This window comes from Ornithodoros turicata, chromosome 1 (assembly GCF_037126465.1).
Source record: "Ornithodoros turicata isolate Travis chromosome 1, ASM3712646v1, whole genome shotgun sequence".
Taxonomy (NCBI): domain Eukaryota; kingdom Metazoa; phylum Arthropoda; class Arachnida; order Ixodida; family Argasidae; genus Ornithodoros; species Ornithodoros turicata.
Genome location: NC_088201.1, coordinates 170,457,536 through 170,470,061, shown reverse-complemented (window position 1 = coordinate 170,470,061; position 12,526 = coordinate 170,457,536). Strand labels below are relative to the sequence as shown.

Here is a 12,526-nt window from a genome sequence, read left to right as displayed (position 1 = left end):
TCTTGAAGGTGTTTTTGATGAAATTGAGATCCCCCCCCCCCGCAGAATGGTCAGCTGACCTTGCCAATGTGCAGCCAATGGCTCCCTCTCGCCACAGTGCAAGAAATTCCAGTATTATTATTCGTGTACTTTTTGTGCACTCCGGAATCATCCATATTGTTGACGACACCACAATATTTGTTCTGAAGTAAAGTAGATGGTGTTCTCCAGCCTTATAGGCACGCTGTGGCTATGGTATTAAGCTTGCAGTGTGTTAGTGCACATTACATCAGTGAGCGAGTCAGCTGCAGGGCTTAAACCTACGTAAAAGAAACAAAGAAAAAGTTCTCAAGGAGACGGGGGAGAGGAAGACACAAAAGATAAGACACAAGAGGTAGAAGACCACCAACAACTCAATTAAGGGCCTCACATCGTTCATTGCGACACCCACACATTTACATTTACACGTTCACTCTACTCTTCCAGACTAAAGTTCAAAATAATTACAACTAAGACGTCAATTAAGAAATTTGTGAACACACCGAAAAGTCCATACCTTTGCTCTTCTCGTTTACTAAAAAATGTTGTGATTCTATCAACGCGCTCTGTGCCTCCTCACAACAAACGGCAAAATGGAGAACAGCACTGTGCATATGACTTTCCTCGTGGGGTGCATTGCTTGTAAGCCTAGTCTATCAACATTCTTGGATATTCGCTAACGGACGTTCAAAACTCAAATTGCTCATCAAAATTCATTTCAGATCTGGCCAACAAAAATGCAACACATGTGGTACTCATTTTAGAAGAAAAAAAAACAGGAGGCGAGTTCCTAAAGGCACTAAAGCAGGTTCTAGATAAACATTAACTGGACTGATCTGTAAAAACAAAGGATAACGCCTGCCACTAAATGTACGTTACAGTCTGCCAAAATTCTTATAGTTATCGGACATTATTTAACACACTGACTGCCGCAATTTACCAACACCTTGTGAGCATCTTAAAATAGCAGAAACGTGGCTACAGCTATCAGTATGAAACAAAAGGTTGGGATGTCTCTCCACTCTAGTTCGAAGTGAATACTGTGATACCACTAAATGGATCAGACTATACATGCACAGTGAGGGTAGCCATTAGTTGTAAGGGGCAGAGAATGCTGCCTGAATTGCAACATTTAGCAAACACGAAGAATAAAGGGAATGACTTTTTTCACAAGATCTGAATATGGGTTCTCAATAATAATAAGAAATGGGGGTTTACGTCGCGAGACGACTGAGTTCATGAGCGACGCCACAGCGGTCGGTCTTTAGATTGCGTTTGCCCACCTCAGGGTTCTTTAACGTGCGATGAAAGCTCATCACACAGCACCCCTTTTTAACGTCCCTCGCGGAAGACGGCGTGTGTAAGCAACTTGTACCCTGCCACCAAGTTGCTGGCGTCCTGGCGTGCCAGGTTCGAACCCACGATCTCGGGATCAGAAGGCGGACACGCAACCGACTGAGCCACCGAGGCCGGTTATGTGTTCTCAGGTGACATCACAATGTGGCATTCTGCACAGTCATTGCATTCATCAAGGCCCTCAACGAAATGATGAGACACTGAAGCGTCTGAGGTAGCTGTCCCAATTTTTGTGCATGTGTGTGTGTGTGCCCAGCGTCCGCATATTTCCTTTCTTTTCCCAACCCCAGGCAATGTGTTCTCGATTTGTGAATTGTAAGTATTTTGAATCTTACCAAGAAGGATTACAGCCAACGTGCAAATACGTGGACGTCACAGAGGGCAATAAGGCCACTAGTGCTCCCCTTTTCCTTTGTTCCCTTGGACTAGGTTAAAGCCCTACAGCTGACTCACTCGCTCATGTAATGTGTAAAAACACCATTGCAAGCTTCATAACTCAACCACACCAATCGGGATCACAAAGATTGAGGAACCCCATGCACTGTAGTTTAAAATGAATACTATCGTGCCATTAGTGTACAGACCATTTCAGAACTCACTACAAATACAAATAAATTAAGGCAGTCAATATGGTTCTGAAGTTCTAAAGAAACCACAGTGGCAAGGTTAACTGACCATCCTCCGGGGAAAAAAAAACAAAAAAATGTCTCAATTGCATCAAAAAGCACTTTCAAAAACTATTATTTCTCGATTACTTCTATATTGTAATTTGTTTCTCGTCATGGGTACTTGGCCACTTAGCTGCATTCTTTTTAAAGATTGCACGTAACATAGCTACTTGTGACATCTTAATGTGATATGAATTACTTTCAAGAGCACGGGAACAAAAAATAACTGTCTGTTGAGGTTGTTTACGCTCTTCTTGTGCTGCTTTACCAGCAGCCCCTACTGGTCTGTACGGGATACGACTTCCACGTTTGCTGAATTCTAGCTATGACTAATAACATGTTTTAAAGCATTTTTGTGCAGTTTCCTTCAAGTATTCCATTTTGAGCACACCCGTTATGACGCACTGCTGCTGCGGAGTCTACCAGCACGGAAACACAATGTACTAACCAGCACGATGTACCGGTGTCCATTGAGACGGTAAGAGGGGGGCACGCCAGTAGATGTGGTAGTAGTGTCTCCGGTATACTAAAACAATTACTTGCACACAACATTATATGGCACAAAAAAAATAAACTTGAATTTTCGTTAAATCGAGGTGAAAAACATACTGCCTGTTCTATTCTGTAGCATTTCATGATACAAATAAGGAGGACTTTTTGAGCTTTTATTTTGCTCGAACTGTACTTAGGGGAGATTGTGCATGGCAACTGTGCAGGGAGTCTCCTGCGGTATCAGCAATTCGTGTTTTTGTCGAAGGCAGCAGAGTTGGAATTTGGCATAACTGCATATTTAATTTTGGCTCGTTTTTTTCACATTCCTTCGCTTTCTTGTTTGTACGAAGTTTAAGTTACGTCCAGCGTGCAGGCGTGCACGCTGGACGTAACTGGCGTTCCATATTCCTGCGTACAATTTTCCCGGCTCTGCTAGATCTGGTAAAGGGCATCAGCAATGGCACACTGTAGTACAAATGGCGAAGCATTTCCATCACTGCTGCTAACGTGTTTTACCGTCATATTGAGGGAAGGGGCGGAACTCTCACTTTCATCAAATTACATGCAACTTCTGCCAAAACACTTACGTGACGATTTCAATTGGCCAGGCCCCACTGGTACTTGCTTCAGGTTCCAAGGCAGGAACGACAGTAGGTGGTGCAGATGTAGAACATAGCATGCTTCCAAGTTGGTCCTAGGTCGCAAAATAACTTGTCAGACGTATAAAATACCCTTAGTTTCATTTGTTCAGTAATGCACTAAATCCTTGCGCCGGTAAACTTTTCATCGTCGTCTACATTAGCATACGTAGCGTCTACATTTGCAACCAATATTTCCATCAGCGTACGACCCACTAAACCAAACTAAGGTTTCATGCTCTTCGAGTCGGAAATGGGCAGAAATTATCAACAACAATGTACATTTTGCACGACCTTCCTGGTCATGTGGCGAACAAAGGACAAGAAATGAAACTGCGCGGCAGCGGGTGTCATAATACTGCAGCGCTCGCTCATTAGAATAAACCGTTTACTGGCACGGCTATCGTTTTACATTCGTTGGGGCGATAGGAAACCACAGAAACGTACATTATTTGGCGTGCACATTGCAAAAGGGCGGAAGACTCGTACAGTAGACATATCTGGGATTTCGTCGCATTCATCGAGTTCCACATACTGGTTAAAATCTGCGTCAAAGATCTGAAAAGAAAAATACCGTAAGAGAACAAGCTACAGCTCAGCTCACTTGTAAAAACTGTACGAGGAAAACGAGCGATCAACATACCGGAAACCTGTCACTGTCCTCCACGTAGGGCGCCAAAATGCTCGACCCAGCAATCGCAGCCCTCAGTGCTCCCAGGCAAAAATCTGGAGTGGGACCACTTCAAAGTGGTTTATTGGACAGGTCCCACTTTGAGTGTGGGACCACTTAGTGACTAGGAACAGTTGAAAGTGGAACCAGCTTCACGATGGTCCCACTTGAAGTGGAACCAGTGGAATTGATCCAGTGGTCCCCTCTGCTAAGTGGTCCGGGATCCGGCCACTTAGCAGCTGGGACCACTGAATGCATGACCGAAAATAATGCGTAGAAATGCACATATTGCTCAAGTAATTACCGTTTATTCTGCTAAAAGCATACACTGAGCAGAAAGAAATAATCAATACATCTCTACATTTACATACCACGTAGTATAAGTCTGATCACTCACTGTGTCTAGACAAAGCATATGCCTGACTGTGCGATGCACTCACGGACCACAGGGAGCTTTCGTTCGTCAGCCACCTCACATCTTGTATTTTCTTAGAGAAGATGACACGACTGTTTTCCATGCAGGTCGCGACATACATCCCATTCCTCTTCATCGTACGTTCGGAATCTTCTTATCCTGTTTCTCTTCAAGTTCCTCCGAAGTTTCTAAAATGAAACATCTAATTAATAGTAACCAAAACATCACGGTCATCACTCATACCTGCAAACATTCGCGACGTGCAGTCCGATAGGCGTTTCACAGTGCGTTCTTGCCTCTACGCCGTTTACGTCTTCTTTTCGTCAAAATTCTTCCGGGAAATCGACAATGTGTTGCACAGGAACCATTGTCATCGCATTGTCTTACAAAGCGCACTGAAACACACGTAAATACTGCACAGGAGATACACCATCACCATCCTTGCGACGGTTACTGAAGACAAAACAACTTGCTGCGACGCGTCGAAGTTCTAAATTCCAACTGCCACCTGCCACTCTCACCCTCTCGCTCCGTCGCTCGCCTCTCGCTCTCTCTCTCTCCCTCTCGGCTCTCGCCGTTTGAAGTTTGAATTGCCGTGGCGTCTTCACATTGCATCAGCCTCTGCAATTACATTTTCTTTTTTTGTTGTTGTCTTTCTTCTAGTATTTAGCTTAATTTTTGTTGTTGTTGAGATGTATTTCTTTACATTTCCCTGGTACTTAATATGTTATGATATTCACCTCAGATGAGAATGTGCACGAATTGGAGTTACAGCATTCGCAGACGCGCGCACCTGGATAAACAGCAATAAAAAGAGACCATGCCTGTGCTAAAATAGATGAGAGTAACAGATCAAACAAAACATGGCAAGTGTGGACAAGATGAAATCTCAAAGAGGGAAGCTGGGAAGCTGCCCAACTTGGAGTCTCAGCGACCATTCTGAGAACAAAATGGCACCTGTGAGGCACCAGCTAGAACTTTTGGAACCATCTGAGACCAGAGTGGTACCACTGATGTCACCAAAGTGGAACCAGCCACCCCACTTGGGAATCCAGCTGGGACCATTCACATTCAACTGGAACCATTCCGTGACCATCAAACATCCAACTGGAACCAGTCCAGATTCAACTGGAACCATTCTGGGACCAGTCCAGATTTTCGCCTGGGCTGATAGCGTGCCGTCTTCTAACCGGCATTTGCGCCTGACGTCGCCGTGTGGTATTGTTACCAAGCATGTCACAGTCAACATTCTTTAAAATTACATCTAAAATAGATTTCCGCAACAACGGTACACTGCGTAACATGGACAACATACAGTACAACCGGCACAACCACCCGCGTTCATTCCTGTCTCTCTGGCGTCAATACTCTTGGCTAGGATACTTGGCTAACAGACTGACATTCAAAACGTCACTATTTTCATTTGGATGCACGTAGTATCTGAACGAATCAAAATTAATTGTTCTAATTATCGCCTGTATTTTGGTCAATAAGAGAACAGACGCTTCTAACATTGTTTAGTATGAAACATATCCCAGCGACATCCACCAGATTGTTTTGGTTTCGATTTCGAACCTAGCGTTGCGGGTTTTGAGTTATGGGTGTGAGCATTTTTCTATACCTCATACACCTCAAACGTTCTCGAACCCAATAATGACTGCTCGTTTGTGAATGACCTTAGTGACGTTGTTGACGAGTGAACTGTGCGATGCTGCCGTCCGAACATCCGACATGACGTGATCGCTTCGCGACATTGAATACTGTTCTTTCTGTCAAACGTTTCAACATGTTAATCCGTTGTGGTTGTTCTGCATAGGTCACTTCATAGGACAACGTTATTTATGGTAAGCACTGTTGTATCCTATTGAAGTAGTTACCGTGCCCTTCCTTCACAGCCTCCAGTATATCCATCCCAACCCAGGTGAAAAATGTCTGCAATCCCAAGTGGTTTATGAAAGGATTTCCACCTGAAACCACTTACGTACAAAGTGGTTCAAGGTGGTTTCAAGCGGAAATCTTTTCATAAACCACTTGGGATTGCAGACAAGTTTCACCTGGGAAGCTTGTCACCAGTAAATATTGTTGCTTTTCTGCTTTTCTTTTTAATCCGTTGGTAATTTTGCTCTTCTAGATGCCACCCGTCTATCAGTTCACCTGCCCAAAATGTCACTGGAGAGTGCTTTCGTTGAAGGATTTATTTCGCCACCTCCATGGCTCCAATGGCCATGAAAAGAATTGGATTTGCGGATTATCTGGATGCATGCAGTCCTTCACCCACTTCCCTTTGTAGAGGACGGTGGTCTTCCTCTACATGAGCCCCGACCGGCGATGATGGTATGCCACGGAGAGGCGATGACGGTGGCCTATCTCCATGGCCGCGCCGGTGGAACTGAGGCAGGTGCTTCAGGCGCGTGGCCATCGTCGTCGTTGTCCACGGCCCGCTACAGGGCTCCCCCCTCAGACGCGGAGCGGCGATAAGAAAGATGGAAGAATCAAGTCTATACCGGAGGGAGAGAGCGAAGGCGGCCGTGGATGACGTGCACTACAGGACGAATTCGTGGGACGGCACAATACCCGTTGCGTGAAGCTCTCGATGAGCGAGGCAGATGAAGGGCGAATCGTTGGGCGTGAGAGTCGTGGCCTGGGGTGCCGCAACCGGCACGGGAGCGTGAGCTCATAGGGTCCCAGGAAGTGATGCTGCGTACCCGTGAGGATTGCCGTGAAGACTGCCGAGACGCTGGCTAATGCGGGCCGTGGCGTCGGCGGCCGCGACTGCCGAAACCAGCAGGCGAGCACTTTGCTCTGTTGTCGCGGCCGGCTGGGAATGTGCGTCGAGAGGCGGAAGGGAAATGGCGGGTAGTGAGTGTGCCGGGGTCCGTGCACAGCGCAGGGCGGTCCCCGGGATCCGTCAAGCGATGGTTGGTTAGAGGATCGCATGACCAGTGACCGGTTGGAGCGTTGCATGGTCGTCCGAATCGGTACCGTGGAGGGGGGCAGTACGTGAGCGTCGGCGCGTCAGTCGACAGGAGAAGGGCAGTCGTGATGCTGTCGTCGTGAGCCGGACGGTGAAATGCTGCACGGCTGCAGAGGTGGGCGGGCCGTGCTGGACGGTGAGGCCGCAGACGGAAAGGCGCCGGGTACGTGAACGGCGGGGTTTGCAGGCGGTGGGTCCATGTATAGGGCGCTGTGGTAGTGCTCGTCGAAGGCGTCATCAGGAATTTGGGATAGTAAAGAGCCGAATTGCTCCGAACATGGTGTTCGTTGTTCGGGTCACCAAATGTAGAGGACGGTGGTCTTCCTCTACATGAGCCCCGACCGGCGATGATGGTATGCCACGGAGAGGCGATGACGGTGGCCTATCTCCATGGCCGCGCCGGTGGAACTGAGGCAGGTGCTTCAGGCGCGTGGCCATCGTCGTCGTTGTCCACGGCCCGCTACACCTTCATATAGGAAGCATGTTTATCGCAAGCACCTTGACCTCCTCCAGAAAGGAACAAGAGACCTGTCAACAGAGTTTGAAACCTGCCATGGCACACCTGCAACTGACACACACACGGATGCATCAACTGATGCCGACATATCAGATGACACGACAACAGGGGCCAATAACGGTGAACAGCAGCAACACAGCCTTCAAAGTGACCATGATAGCAGCTCCTCTGCTGGAGAGCCTGATCGTGTGAAGCAGTTTGCACTGCTCTTTCTAAAGTGGGAGGAGAGCAAGCGCTTGCCTGAAGCAACCGTTGATGAGTTCGCCAATGATGTCATCTCTTACGTCCAGGGTCTCACAGAGGACTTATCAAGAAAACCAACACAACAACGGGCAGAAATTTTGTCTTCTCTTGGTGATGGCATGGAGATGCTGTCTACAAAGGGAGACAGAACTGACTACTGGAGCACCTGCCTGCCATTTGTGGAACCTCGAACCATAGTGATTGGAACTGATGAACGTGGAAAACGAAATGTTTTCCACTACATTCCGATACTTGAAGTCCTGAAAAACCTGCTTTAAGTCCCGGATATATACAGCAATTTTTGCTGTCCAGACAAGGAAGATGGCTACCTCAAAACAGCTTTTGACGGGGCAGCATTCCGCGATCACGCATACTTCAAGGGCGACGAAGAAATGATTTGCATACAGCTGTACGCAGATGAATTCGATGTGTGCGATCCCTTAGGAAGCAAGAGGGGGAAGCATAAGCTCCTTGGTGTTTACTTTTCCATTCTGAACCTTCTCCAAGGGACAAGGTCCTCACTTTCGCAGATCCACCTTGTGCTACTTGTAAATGACAAGCATGCCTCAGCCTATGGCCTGGACAAAGTTTTTGCTCCCTTGATGGAGGATGTTGCGTCACTGGAAAATGAGGGGCTAACAGTGAAGGGACAAACACTGAAGGGAACGGTCTTAATAGTGACAGGTGACAATCTCTCATGCCACAGGCTCGGAGGCTTCAAGTGTAACTTCAGCGGAGGAAGAATATGCCGCTTTTGTTTGGCACTACGGTATGAGGTCAGTAATAAGCACCTTGAAGCCGTCTTTGTGCCTAGGACTCCAGAAGGCCACCTGCATCATCTCGATATGCTCAAGAGTGGCATGCCTACTTTGTCATTGTATGGTGTTCGGGAGCCCTGCACTTTCAACTTCACTGGGTTTCATCCAACGGAACACTTTCCAACTGACATCATGCATGACATTTTGGAAGGCGTGATCTCATTTGTGATGATGCACATAATTGATTACCTGATGTCCAATGGCTTCTTTTCCCTCTGTCACCTCAACAAGTGTATCGAAAGCTACAACTATGAAGTGAGTGACAGGAAAAATAAACCAGAGAAGGTATCCCAAGATGCCATCAAAAGGAAAAAATGAGTGAAGGGCAGTGCCTCACAAATATTTTGTTTTTTCCGACACTTTTCACTGTACGTGGGTGACTCCGTGCCGCCTGCAAATAGGGTGTGGGAACTGTACCTACTACTGCGTGAGCTGGAGCTCCTCGTTATCCGCAAGCTACCCAGTGGTTACGTGCCCTACATGCAACGGCTCATTCAGTTCTTTTGTATTGACTTTCAAGCACTGTTTCCACAGGTGAAAGTGCCATGTAAAGTGCATTACTTGATTCACTATCCGGCATACATTAATAAGTATGGGCCGTTAATTCACGTCTGGGCAATGCGCTTTGAGTCAAAACATTAATATTTCGAAGACCTTGCACGAAAACTGCACAACTTCAAGAACATCACATATACTTTGGCAGTAAGGCATCAATACCTTCATGCCTACATCCTGTCTGAAGCCTCACAGGAGAACAATGTTTTCACTACAGGAAGTCGGCCGGTTTTTATGGAACATCTGTCAGAAGTGGTCAGATCTTTTGTCAATGAAAAAATGGCTAGGAAGCAAGCGAGCTGGTGAAGATGATGCATAATGTAAAAAAATCCCGAGACTAGGGAACACGAAGGGACAGACAGAGATCTTTTGTGACACAGAAGGGTACGGAAGTTGCAAATGTTTCCACGCTAACTTCCATGAGAAGCAGCAACTTACAAGCCTGGAATGACATTGCCGTCCTGCATCAGTGACGATGACCTACCCAAGTTCGTGGAGGTCTGAAACATCTACTCCATCGACAGAGAGATCATCTTCGAAGTACGTGAAATGCTGAGTGTTGAGTTTCACAGGCATTTCCATGTTTATGTTGTTTCACCTACAGACAGTTTCTTTGTTGTGAGTGACAACCTGGCTCTTGCATCAGAGCCCTTGCATATTACACGACGGGGAAACTTGTGTAGGCCAGGGGTAAGATGTAGCCCCAAAATGCAACACAAGTACATAGCGGAGCAGTGGGACCTCAACATTCATGTGCTAAGCATCTCTTTCCTTCACGTCATTACCTGGATGCCATATTTCAAATACCACAATAGAACAAAACAGCTGGGTTGCACTTGCTAAGTAGAAATTACAACTGGACCCTCTGTGCCATACTGCCACTTGTGGTATGTCAAAATATGTGTGTACTTGTAGGTGTATAAATTTTTTCTCTCTCACCAACAGTAACAATACTCACAACTAGATGTACCCATATATGTTTGAAAGAGTTGTGGAGTGATTCCACCAAATCGATGAGGAAATACTACATGCTTAACAAGTGAGTGAGACGGCAACAAGCATCCATGGAAATTTTTGATGATCTTTTGGGGAGGGACCGCCCTTGTTCAGGTGATGGGGTGGGGGGCACACACCTGAAGAAGGGCAGCCCCTTCCCGGAAGCTCTTAAATTTCTGTGGATGTTCCTTGCCACCTAATTCATGTACGTTCAACTCAAACGCTCAGTCTCCAGGGCGGTTTGTTTGACTTAAGCAGTAATTTGGCCCGTGGCAGTTTATGATTGAGTTACAGTATATGATGCAGCACAGTTTGTTTGAACTAAGCATAAATATATACTCCCCGTTTCTGACTAAAGAGGCTTCACAGCAATATATATGTATGCACAATGATGATACATAGTTTTTGTTTCTCTAAGCGTCAACAGCAACAGGGTGACACTATTATAATGCAGTTTTGTAGCAGCTGTTTCTTGTGTAGAATGACTCTTACACTGAAGGTTTTGAACGTATCATACAGTTGTTCAGAGTGTGACTGCTCCACCATACAAGGAAAGAGGCAATACAGTCATACTGTGCGTACCGGTCTTATGTGCAGAAATTTTGTTCACACCAGCCTTTTTCTTCCTTGCCTTTACTTTTTCGGTTTTGTCACCCTATTGATCTCTGTGCTTAGAACTAGCTTTGTCGGCTTGGTTCCTTGCAAACCACATTGTTGTCAGCTTGCTGCTACGGGCTCGTGTTTCAAAAGTGTAAAATAAACTTGTTGGACACCACGTGATAAATTTCACAGTCAGTGGCTATTTGCGTTTTCCTGTACATGACCACCTGCACACATCATGTTAGACCAGAGAGCGGTCAGCCTTATTGCTACATAAAAACACCATTTTCTACACCAGTGTTACTTGAAGGGTGTAAAAAGGGAAGAGACAGGTGTAAACGCATAAAAACACCCTTTTTGATACAGCACTTGGTGTAATAAAGAGTGTATTTTCTCATGCACCTTTTTTTACCCGGAAAGGGTGTTTTTGAATTTACTGCGTATATACACAGGGTGCCCCAGCTAAATGCGAACATATTTTATAATATATATATATATATATATATATATATATATATATGACCTTTTCCGAGATGAAACCAATTGCATTACAGCATAGGCTGAAGGGCATTCCTTAGGAGGGCATTAGCCAAAAGCCTAAAGCAGTATCTTAATTAACCTTCAATAATACACTTTTGAATTATAAAAGCTACGAAGTCGTCCCAATGAGAACACCTGGTCCCTTTGGTCACCTGATACTGGAGCCGTTTTCAGAACAAAAAGCCGTTCGATAGATCGTCCGCAAAAAAATTCGTGAAAGAACACATTTTTTTCTGTTTATTCATTGCACATATTCAGAGGCGCGTATTTCCTTCACCCCCAATGTGAGAAGATGAAGGAGCACAGTGCCGCCTCATGCGTCGAAGATGAGCTTTAACTTGCGGAAACAAAACAAAAACAAATGTATCGGGTGACTCTATCGGAACGGCTCTTATCTTGGGTAGCATTGTGTGTTTTCTTTTAATCTTTTTCCAGGACGCAAGAGGCGATAGTGTGCTCTTTCACCCTCTCACGTTGCGGGTGAAGGAAATACGCGTCTCCGAAGATGCGCAATAAACAAAATAACGAAAATATCGTGTTCCTTCACATTTTTTTGCGTTGACTAAGCCTTAGGTGTTTGCTAATGCCCTCCTAAGGAGTGCCCTTCAGCCGACGCTATAATGCAATTGCTTCCATCTCGGAAAGAGTGATATATATATATTTATATATTTGTAACTCAAACGTCGCCATGCCAGTTCTAGACAGCTGTTTCGGCCTTGTTGGGCCTCATCAACAGGACGCAGGCAGGCAACGTTTGAGTGGATGGCGTCAGAAGGTCACGTACCTTGGCCATATGCTATACGTGCAGCCAAAGAGCTCCGGCTATTTTTTTCATTTTATATATTTATATATATGCATATGTATATATAAAAAATATGTTCGCATTTACCTGGGACACCCTCTATAGAAGACCATGGTATAAGGAACCAGTGTTGAAAATCTATCGTGTAACATTCACCCGAACATGCACCCTACGTCCATGCTCCTAGAAATGTGACTGGACAACGACGAAGTGTCAACGTGATA

At 45.7% G+C, this 12,526-nt stretch overlaps 1 long non-coding RNA gene across 1 annotated transcript; it reads right to left on the bottom strand.

The window, feature by feature from the left end:
• Positions 1–3,127: 3,127 nt before the first annotated feature.
• Positions 3,128–3,871, bottom strand: LOC135372876 (uncharacterized). Its single transcript, XR_010416152.1, has 3 exons — positions 3,816–3,871; positions 3,662–3,730; positions 3,128–3,228 (listed from the first exon to the last, which is right to left on the bottom strand). It is a non-coding gene; the product is annotated as an uncharacterized LOC135372876 (long non-coding RNA).
• Between the last annotated feature and the right edge of the window lie 8,655 nt (positions 3,872–12,526).